The sequence below is a fragment of the Trichechus manatus genome, unplaced genomic scaffold (assembly GCF_000243295.1).
Source record: "Trichechus manatus latirostris isolate Lorelei unplaced genomic scaffold, TriManLat1.0 scaffold00223, whole genome shotgun sequence".
NCBI lineage: Eukaryota > Metazoa > Chordata > Mammalia > Sirenia > Trichechidae > Trichechus > Trichechus manatus.
Window position 1 is genome coordinate 1,190,108 of NW_004444159.1, and position 11,493 is coordinate 1,201,600.

Here is an 11,493-nt window from a genome sequence, read left to right on the forward strand (position 1 = left end):
AAAAGAATGTGTTAATGCGGTTATGTTATAAAGAGGGAAGTGAAGGTTCCAATAAGGCTTGATATTAACTTTAAAACTTAAGTTTTCCTTTCATAACTTGAAAGTACTCTTCAGAGAAAACACGCTTTAAATTTTATGTAGGATACAGGCAAGGCAGTGAAAGCAGTCATCGGCCTGCATCACCTAAGTGTATCTTCACGGGGACATTGTGCTGCAGTTCACCAAGGAAGTACTGAAAGAGTTAATGCTGCGGATTTTTTAATTGAAGGGAAAGTAGTTGATGTCTTAAAATTATTTATAAAACCATAATGAAATTATCATAGATTTTATTTCTCATAAAAGTGAAATTTAATTTGAAAGCTTAAACATGAAGTAGGATAAATTTAAGAAACACAAGTAGGTTTAGAAAATTTGGACAATATGTTGCTTGCCCAGGTCTGAGTCTAAAACCCTAAAGGTTTTGGCCCTTATTTTCATCAGTGATTTTTGGAATGCTTCCAGTGTATTTAAAAAAAAAAAATTCCTATTAATCTTTATTTCCAATATAAGTAATGTTGGTTAAAACAACTTAGTACCTATGCTATTGATGATGTCATCTATATTTTGTGGGTATAAATACCTGGAATGTTTAATCTCATTCTTAACATTCCATTGTATTCTGATGGTGACTTTAACATGTTATGTGGATATGTAGGTACAACAGAGCCTATAAGAATGGAAGGCTGTAGTGTAATGAATTCTAACCAGTTTTCATTTGTCCCGTATGTTAAAAATACTGTGTTTTTTTCTCCCAAAATAGTAAACATTTTTAGATTTTCCTACCTTAAAATGGGACAAGATCTTAACTTGTACTTCATTATACTGCCTTAAACTCTTAAGATTACCTTACAAGGATTTGTGCTTTAAAGATAAAAAACCATTTTTCCCAAATCCTTGATAAAGTCTTGTCATTTTGACTTCTGAAAGCATTCTTTTATCCCCATACTTTTCAGATTGTTTACTACTGCTTTTACCAACTCCTCACCCCACTCCACCCCCCAAGGCAGTTTAGCGCTATTTAAAAATCACTATTTGCCAGTCTTACCCTTTATGCCCCATATTTTACCTCACTTATTTTATTCATGGGGCAGTCTTTAGCCAATAGTCTGAAATATAATTTTGAGAGTAAAAGAAATCAACATTTGAATGCATACTTTGTACCAGATTTTATAATAGTTTCTATCATGAATACTGTCTCATTTCATCCCAACAACCAAAATAGTTAACAGTAAGTTAATTAAAAAGAAGTAATCATTGCAGTAGCTAAGATATTAGTGCTTATTAGTGCCAGGCATTATTATCAGTGCTTTACATGATGAACTTTTCTAATCTTCACACCTCCATGAGGGTAAGTAGTAGTATTCTCATGGTACAGATAAAGCTGTGGCCAGAGGAATTAAGTGACTTTCCCAACCTTACTTAGCTAGAGAGTATCAGAGCTGTCTGCCAAGCAGTATGGTTCCAGAATCCGTACTCTTAACCACTGTATTGCCTCTCTCAGTAGATATGATTGCTCATGTTCACAGTTTTTGCAAATACAGAGGTTGAGGACCAGGTTAAATATTTACAAGCTTAAAATTACACAACTGCTATGGGACAGGACAGGACTTCAAACCCAGTTCTGTCCTATTCCAACACATATTTTCTGTCCATTGCACCTCACTATGAACATTTAAGTACCACCATAACCCGAAGTAACAATGATTGACAGAGTTTCTAAGTAAAAAAATTTGTGAGACAAATGAGTAGAGGATTATTTGATTGGGACATTGATTAAATGCAGATAGATGTATTTGTTTTCAGCAACATGTAGATATAAATTGTTCTTCAGCTTTGTTCACATTAGGTGCCTCATATAGCAGGTACTCAGTAAATATTTATGACATTAAAGCCTAATCTTCAAAGAATACCATTAGACCGTAAAAGATACTGGGTAGTTGACCTTCTGAATTTTGCCATATTATGTTCCTTTTCTTTTGTATAATACTCAGTGCAACAAAATGGCATTAATAGCAGAAGAATCTGGCCAACCCTGGTTGATCACTGTATTCAGATTTGACTGAGAGGTACACTGGTATAGCCAGAATTCTCAATAATACTTTATGCTTGTTGACAATTAGTTATTAAGTAACATCAGGCAGTCCCTCAGTTACGAATGAGATCCGTTCCTGTCTTTAAGTTGAATTTGTGGGTAAGTTGGAACAGGGGCATACAATTCTTATTTAGCATCAGTTAGTCAAATGTTTGTCTTAGTATATAAAACCCGTACTGTTGCCATCAAGTCGATTCCGACTCATAGAGACCCTACAGGACAGTAGAACTGCCCCATAGGGTTTCCAAGGAGGAGCTGGTGGATTTGAACTGCTGACCTTTTTGGTTAGCAGCCAAATGCTTGACCACTGCTCCACCAGTGCCTTTAGTATATATTTTATCTTCCTATGCATAGAAAACACTTAAGAAACACTGCCAAACCACGCAGTGTTTCATGAGTGTCACAAAGTAACACGTGTGTTCATTATGACAAACCATTGTATGTATTCAATTCAAATTTTTAATATAATAGGCTTTAGGGCAGTCCATTCTTAACTACGAATTGTCCATAAGTTGGATGTTTGAAACCCAGGGACTGCCTGTACTAACATTCTCTGGACTGTTATCCTAATTCTCTTAACTATCCCAAGTGATTTTTATCCTAAATTCACTTTATATTCTAGATTCTTCCTTGGTCAGAGCACAGAATCCTAGTTAAGTGTGACCAGTATAATGGACCAGTAATATAGCTTAGCATAATGGTGAAATTTATCCATTCCAATATCAAGTTAGCAGGTTATGCATCACTCTAAAACTTCTGTTGTGTGCTTCCTTCCTAAGCACGTACCAGTTTTCCCTATCGTGTTTGAGCATATATTTTTCATTTTTCCCTTATTCTGGCTTTTCATTTTTTCCTATTGAATGCTTTTGTACTTGCCCATTGAGCCAACCTCTGCAACTTTTGTAGCAAATAATGTAGCATCACTGACTTGACTACTCTCTTTATTTTAACATCATTTATTCATCCATTCTCACTGGGCAAAACATGAGCCAGGCATTATACTAGATGCTAGGAATGCAAAAAAATAACATACAACCCCAGTTTCTAGAGAAACTTTGCTATAATCTCTATACAAAAATACGTAAACAATCTTGGTTTTCTCCTAGTCACAGGTTATCTTATTAACCTTAGATTTTCAAAATAACATTTCCCCACAGTGGCAGAGCTTATAAAACCTTAATGTGCATATAAATCCCCTGAGGGTCTTCATTCAGAAGGGTTGGGTCAGGGTTTGAGATTCTGCTCCAACCACCTCCCAGGTGATACTGCCGCTGCTGCTGGTTCATGATCCACACTCGAGTTGCCAGGTCTTAGCGTACAAGCCTTCAGATGTTTTCAGTATCAGTACATCTTAAATTATTTGATAATTTTCACCTGATTTCCTTCCATTTGCTTTCCAAACTTCCCATTCTGTCTTGCCTGACCCTATTCTCTCAAAGTCTCTTTGTTCAACTGAATAGAAATCTTATCACAGTTTGGAGAGTTGCTGGCATAAGTGAAAAGAGTTCTTTAATCATTATAGGTGTTTGAAAGATTTAATATTCATTCCTTTCTCCATAAATGTTACCTTTTTTTTTTAATCTTCAAGAAAGTAAGATAAACCCATAATTCCCTACCAGTCACGGTCTGTTGTTTTAATTTCATGGCATGTAGTTAGGATACTTTCTATGCTGTTTTGTAGTGACACTGTGAAAAAAATGTTCACTTCAGAGATTTGCTGCTGCTTCAGAATGAACTGCGGATTACAGGGGCCTAGGGAGGTAAGACTTAACACGTAAGGGATTCTTCTGAGATTTTAATAATAAAACATTGTTTTTATTAAATATCTTAATCCTATGATAAGCCCCAAAATTTCTAACAGCATAATGAGATAATTTTAATCAGTTTAACACAATAAGATGTAAACAGATAAAAATATAGATAATTATCCACAGTAAGTAATAATAGAAATGGGATTTTGGAGTCTGAGTGATAGAGATCTCATTGTAGGGCTAGTCTCCCATTTTTTCTTCCAATGCCAGGTTTTCAATGTTAGGAGTAAAAAGCAGATCAATTCACATGTTTATTGTGTTTCATTTCTGACTCAACATCATGTGAGCATTTAGGAATTGATTTTTCCTATGTTCTGAAAAAATTCATTAATGTATATCTTAATTTTAATTGTGTAGGATTTTTCTTTGTATACTGTATTTTTATGTAAATAACATGCACCTTCTACATTTGTTTGCCAACTGCCCTCCCCCTCGAGGTATTTTTGTAAGCATGCTATGCTAATTTTTTCATGGCAACATGTAAAAAAATTAGCATAGTGGTGTTTATCACAATACTGCATGGAAGGGAGTGCACAGTTGGCGAACAAACGTAGAAGGCATGCGTTATTTGAGTAAAAATATGTTATATCACCAGAGAAGATTCATTAAGGCAGATAATTGTCTTTTCTCTAGTTTCTAGCTACATTTTAATTGATAGTGTTGGTCTGCATTATCTGTGCTAAGCAACACAAAATCATAAAATCAGAACTGTTTTGATGTTTGTCATGTTAAATCGAAAAGATGCTTGAGATGTCTGCCCTTAAGGTTGGAGGTAGTTGGGTGGGGTGAGGTGAGTGAATCTACTGTAAAATGCCTACAAACGTGTCTGTAGCCAATTTGAGTTATACTGGTGTTTATACAGGAAGTATTGCTGGGAAGTATTACTGGATTCAGGAGAAGAATGGAGCCGGAAGAGTGTTTCAGCATTGTTAACACAATGCGGTTGATGCTTGCGTAGGTCTCTGGATATGGGACTAGCAAGAATGGTAAGATACAAAGGATAAAAGTCATACACTGAATAAGAATATTTATTGTTTTAAATGTCCTAGCAACTTGGTAAAACATATATATATATATATATATATATATATGTTTTAACTACATGTTTACTAATTTCTTAGCAGCTTGCCATTCTCATAAACTGAGGCATGAGTATTAATTTTTTTAATTGTGAGGGCTTGTCATTTATGTTCCTAAGAATTTCTTATAGTTGGATTATTCTTTTTTTGCCTCACCTTCTGGGACTCCTATAGTGTTGGAAATTCTACTTTTATGTATTCCCAAGCTATTCTTTCACGTCGTCTTCTCTGTCTGGTTACTGTTTCTTGCTGCTTCTGGGAGTTTCTCAGTCTGACATTTCAGTTCACTAATTCATTCTTCATCTATTCATCCTTCTCTTTATCCCATTCATTGTTCGTGTGTGTGTGTGTGTGTGTGTGTTTTGTTTTTTTAATTTCAGCTATTATTAATTCATACCTGATATTTCCACTTGGATTTTTTTAATGATTTTCTGGTTTTGCTTTATGTTACCAACATATTCCGTTATTGTCTTACATTTATCATCGTTATTTTAAATTCCTGGGCTCTCTGTTTTAATCGTTCTGTTTCCAATAGTAGATGTGTTTTTCAGTTAGTTATCTTTCTTTCACAGAAATTATACTTAAGTCTCTGGTTATTTTGGCCTTTGAGCTCTTGGTCCTTTGATAGTGTGTATTGGGGAAGGGCCACACCCTAGTCTGCAACTGTCTAGGTGAGTATAAGGAAAGGGAACTGAGAGTCTCAACACAGAGCACTGTTCACCACTCTGGTTGGCATCACTCATTGCCCGCTCCTTTGATCAGGGCCTTATCTTCCAACTGTTAGCGGGAAGGATGTCTTCTTACTCTGCATCTTCCAGCCCTGGAGATTGCCGGAGGTGGGGGCTGCGGGAGTAGCTGATCAAGTACCTAAGAACAGCTGGTTCTCTCTCACCTGTCTTTGTCCACATCTCACTCCAGCAGGGCTTTTGCACTGCTTTGACTTAACTTTACCGGCTTGGATGACCTGGACTTCTACCAAGTTCTGTGGTTGAAAGGGGCAGGCATGGATTTCCTAGGAATGACAGGAATGGACAAACACAGTCCTTAGCAGTCCTTCCAACATTTCTTCTCACTGTCTTCTGCACGTGCTCCTTCTCCTCCTTCTCATCCATGGCTCCAAGGTTAGACGGGCTTTGATCTTCTCAGGGCTTCTCACTTTTTGGTATTGTTCTGTTTTTTCCTAGAACCCACATGCCTGTCTCTTCCACTCTCCTTCACTTCTATAGTTACCTCAGGGTTGTTTTGGAAGAAGCCAGCAAGCAGCCTATGTTAGTTCACCACCTCGAGAGGAACCAAGACTAATAAAAGGGAAATTCTCCTTGCTCTGTCTTACTGGTTTACACTAATCATCCGCAGATTTGCCATTCCAATGCATACAAATAATAGCTTGCTGGTTGCTATTTTGATTCTGTTTATTTTAGAGATATTGGCTCATTTACCAATTTAAATTGATAAAATTCAGATTTAAGTAGTAAGATTTGTTATCTTTAACAATTTGAATATAGACTTCAGATATTTTGGAAGGAAAATTAAGTAATGGAATAGAAAGTAGAATTCAGTCATTACAGTAAACAGAAACTTTAATTTCATATTACGGCTATTTGTGTAGGATTATTTTTAAGTTAGTACATATGCATAATTGTTTCAAACTGGAAAATGTTGCTTCACCTTAAAGCTTTGTTTGAGATGATACCAAAAATCCAGTTTCTTTGACTCTGGGACTAATGCCTATGTGATAGCCCACCATTCCTGAACCTCTGCCCTCTCCAGCCACTACACCGCTAGCTTAGAATTGGCATCCTCTCCATCTATTCCTGGGTCTCTTCCTTCTCTGGCCTACTTGAACTGAGCAAGACTTTTTCCAAGGAAGGACCATTGTGGATAATCCTCCTGGTACACCTCCTAACCCATCTAAGGAGTGCATCTACTAACTCATCTAAGTCTTTTTAACTGGATTTGAAGAGGGATACACGTATAGTAGTAGAAGAAGAAAGGATTTTCAGCCTGGCATCCCTGATGAGCCAAATCCATCTGTGCATTAGCGGCCTGGTGTATTTCACAGGTAGACATTTAGAGTAGTCTACTAGCAGGTAGTGGGACTCAACCATAGGGAGAGGTTTTTAGGAGCAGCTGGGGCTGGGGGATAGAACCAAAGGATCAATCAGGTTCTGAGTTTCTGTAGAACTGAGGTACTGGGCAAGGAGCCAAGGCAAGTGTGGTGAAAGTAGAGACACATTGATGGAAGTAGAATAAAAGGCAGATGCTCAGCCATAGGGGAAAAATAGAGAGGAGAGCCAAAAGGAATCTGATTTGCTAAACTGTGAATTCCAAGGTTCTTTTTCTTCCCTAACAGGAGAGCTAGGTGGGACTAAGCCTAAAGATGGTGTTGGGATTAAAAGTAACTAACAATGGAAAAATTTAAAATATGGGATGTAAGAGCCACATCAGAAGTTAAAGATTTTATGACTTATGTGTTAGTTGGAAACATTGTTATTGTTGTTGTTAGGTGCCATCAAGTCAGTTCTGACTCATAGCGACCCTATGTACAACAGAACGAAACACTGCCCAGTACCTTAATCACTGTTATGCTTGAGCCCATTGTTGCAGTCACTGTGTCAATCCATCTCATCATGGGTCTTTCTCTTTTTGTTGACCCTCTACTTTACCAAGCACGATGTCCTTCTCCAAGGACTGGTTACTCCTGATAACATGTCCAAACTATGTGAGAGGAAGTCTCGCCATCCTTGCTTCTAAGGAACATTCTGGCTGTACATTTTCCAAGACAGACTTGTTCTTTCTTCTGGTAGTCCATGGTATGTTCAATATTCTTCACCAAAACCATAATTCAAAGGCATCAATTCTTCTTCGGTCTTCTTTACTCATCATTCAGCATTTGCATGCATATGAGACAATGGAAAACACCATGGCTTGGGTCAGGCGCCCCTTAGGCTTTAAAGTGACATCTTTACATTTTAACACTTTAGAGAGATCTTTTGCAGCAGATTTGCCCGATGCAATCCTTTATTTGATTTCTTGACTGCTGCTTCCATGGGTATTGATTGTGGATCCAAGTAAAATGAAATCCTTGATAACTTCAATCTTTTCTCCGTTTATCATGATGTTGCTTACTGGTCCAGTTGTGAGGACTTTTGTTTTCTTTTTGTTGAGATGTAATCCATACTGAAGGCTATAGTCTTTGATCATCATCTGTAAGTGCTTCAAGTCTTCTTCACTTCCAGCAAGCAGTGTTGTGTCATTTGCATAATGCAGTTTGTTAATGAGTATTCCTCCAATCCTGATGCTGCATTCTTGTGCATACAGTCCAGTTTCTTGGATTATTTGTTCAGCATACAGACTGAATAAGTGTGGTAAAAAGATACAACCCTGATGCACACTTTTCCTGTCTTTAAACCACACAGTATCCCCTTGTTCTGTTCGAACTGCCTCTTGGTCTATGTACAAGTTCCTCATGAGCACAATTAATGTTCTGGAATTCCCATTCTTCCCAATATTATCCATAATTTGTTATGATCCACAGAGTTGAGTACCTTTGCATAGTCAATAAAAGACAGGTAAACATCTTTCTGGTATTCTCTGCTTTCAGGCAGGAACCATCTGACATCAGCAAAGATATCCTTCCTTCCATGTCCTCTTCTGAATCTGGCTTGAATTTCTGGTAGTTCCCTATCGATCTGCTGCAACTGCTTTTGAATGATCTTCAGCAAAATTTTACTTGTGTGTGATATTAATGATATTGTTCACTAATTTCTGCATTCTGTTGAATCACCTTTCTTTGGAATAGGCATAAATATAGGTCTCTTCCAGTCAGTTGGCCAGGTAGCTCTCTTCCAAATTTCTTGGCATAGATGAGTGAGCACTTCCAGTGCTGCATCCCTTTGTTGAAATATCTCAGTTGGTATTCCATCAACTGCTGGAGCCTTGTTTTTTGCCAATGTCTTCAGTGCAGCTTGGACTTCTTCCTTCAGTACCATCGGTTCTTGATCATATGCTACCTTCTAAAATGGTTAAACGTCCACCAGTTCTTTTTGGTTCAGTGATTCTGTGTATTCCTTCCGTCTTCTTTTGACACATTCTGAGTTGTTCAGTATTTTGCCCATAAAATCCTTCAGTATTCCAACTTGAGGCTTCAATTTTTTCTTCAGTTCTTTCAGTTTGAGAAATGCTGAGCGTGTTCTTGCCTTTTGGTTTTCTAACTCCAGGTCTTTGCACGTTTCATTATAATACTTTACTTTGTCTTCTCAAGCCCCGCTTTGAAATCTTCTGTTCAGCTCCTTTACTTCATCATTTCTTCCTTTTGCTTTAGCTACTCTACATTCAAGAGCAAGTTTCACAGTCTCTTCTGACATCCTTTTTGGCTTTTCTTTCCTTTTTGTCTTTTTTACGACCTCTTGCTTTCTTCACATATGATGTCCTTGATGTCATCCTACAACTCGTCTGGTCTTCAGTCATTAGTGTTCAATGTGTCAAATCTATTCTTAAGATAGTCTCTATTTGGGTGGGATATACTCAATGTCACACTTTGGCTCTCGTAGACTTCTAATTTTCTTCAACTTCAACTTGAACTTGCATGTGAGCAATTGACTGTCTGTTCCACAGTCGGCCCCTGGCCTTGTTCTGACTGATGATGTTGAGCTTTTCCAGTGTCTCTTTCCACAGATGTAATCGCTTTCATTCTTGTGTATTCCATTCGGTGAGGTTCACCTGTATAGTCGCCGTTTATGTTGTTGAGAAAAGGTATTTGCAGTGAAGAAGTTCTTGGTCTTGCAAAATTCTATCTTGTGGTCTCCGGCATCATTTCTATCACCAAAGCCATATTTTCCAACTACCAAGCCTTTCTCTTTGTTTCCAACTTTTGTATTCCAATCACCAGTAATTATCAATGCATTTTGACTGCATGTTTAATCACTTTCAGACTGAACAAGTTGGTAAAAGTCTTCAATTTCTTCATCTTTGGCTTTGTGGTTGGTGTGTAAATTTGAATAACAGTAGTATTGACTGGTCTTCCTTGTAGGCATATGGATATTATCCTATCACTGACAGCATTGTAATTCAGGATAGATCTTGAAATGTTCTTTTTGATGATGAATACAATGCTGTTCTTTTTCAATTTGTCATATGATTTTCTGATCCAAAATGGCCAATGCCAGTCAATTTCAGCTCACTAATGCCTAGGATATCGGTGTTTATGCATTCCATTTCATTTTGATTTCCAATTTTCCTAGAGTCATACTTTATACATTCCACGTTCCAATTATTAATAGGTGTTTGCAGCTGTTTCTTCTCATTTTTGTCATGCCACATTAGCAAATGAAGGTCTCAAAAGCTTGACTCCATCCACGTCATTAAGGTCGACTCTACTTTGAGGAGGCACCTCTTCCCTAGTCATATTTTGAGTGCCTTCCAATCCAAGGGGCTCATCTTCTGGCACTATATCAGATAATGTTCTGCTGCTATTCATAAGGTTTTCACTGGTCAGTTTTTTTTCAGAAGTAGACCACCACGTCCTTTTTCCTAGTCTGTCTTTGTATGGAAGCTCAGCTGAAACCTGTCCATCATGGGTGACCCTGCTGATATTTGAATACCGATAGTACAGCTTCCAGCATCACAGCAACAGGCAAGCCCCCACAGTATGACAAACTGACAGATGTGGGGGAAAACATTATCACCATTAAAAAAAAAGGAAATTCTAGAATTCGGAATTAGTACTCCTGAATTATTGTCAGTAATGTGATAAGATTTTGTCGAAATTGCTAATTTTACTATGCTTCATTCAGTACATTGAAAAAAGGATGACTAAAAAAACACCCTCACCATAGACTTGAGTTTTCTTTCTTATGATAGTTGTGTTAAGAAGTAATATATAATTTGAATTTATAATATTCAAAATTCACATTATATGATCCTGAGCTTTCTAAACATAACAACTTCAGTACTGTTATGATTTGACTATCATCTTTCAAATAGACGTGGGTTTTTAAATGAGGTGGCTATAATGTCAGAAGGCTTCATTACAACTACAAGTAGAACTCAGACTTAAATTTTCCTTGGAAGCAAAGCATTATCATAAATGGTTCAGCTCTATTTAAAGTGACATTGACATAGGTCCACGAAAATTAATAATCCCATCTGAATTGACTTTTCAGGAAGTTTAATACATAACAATCCATGGACCCCTACATGACCTCTCCACTGAAAAGTAAATTATCAATGATTGTACCAAGAAGCACTGAGAAAATGGTAAACTTTTTTGTTTACTTTTTCCTAGTGACATCCATTGACCCAAATATCAGATTTGCTTCATCCATTCAATAAATATGTAGGAGTTCCGGCAAAATGGCGCTCTAGGCAGAAGCACCACGCCATCCCTCCACAGCAAAGATCCGAAAAACTAAGCCGAACAGAGAATACAACAATCCTGAAACCCTAAAACATCAAATGAAGAGATAAAGAA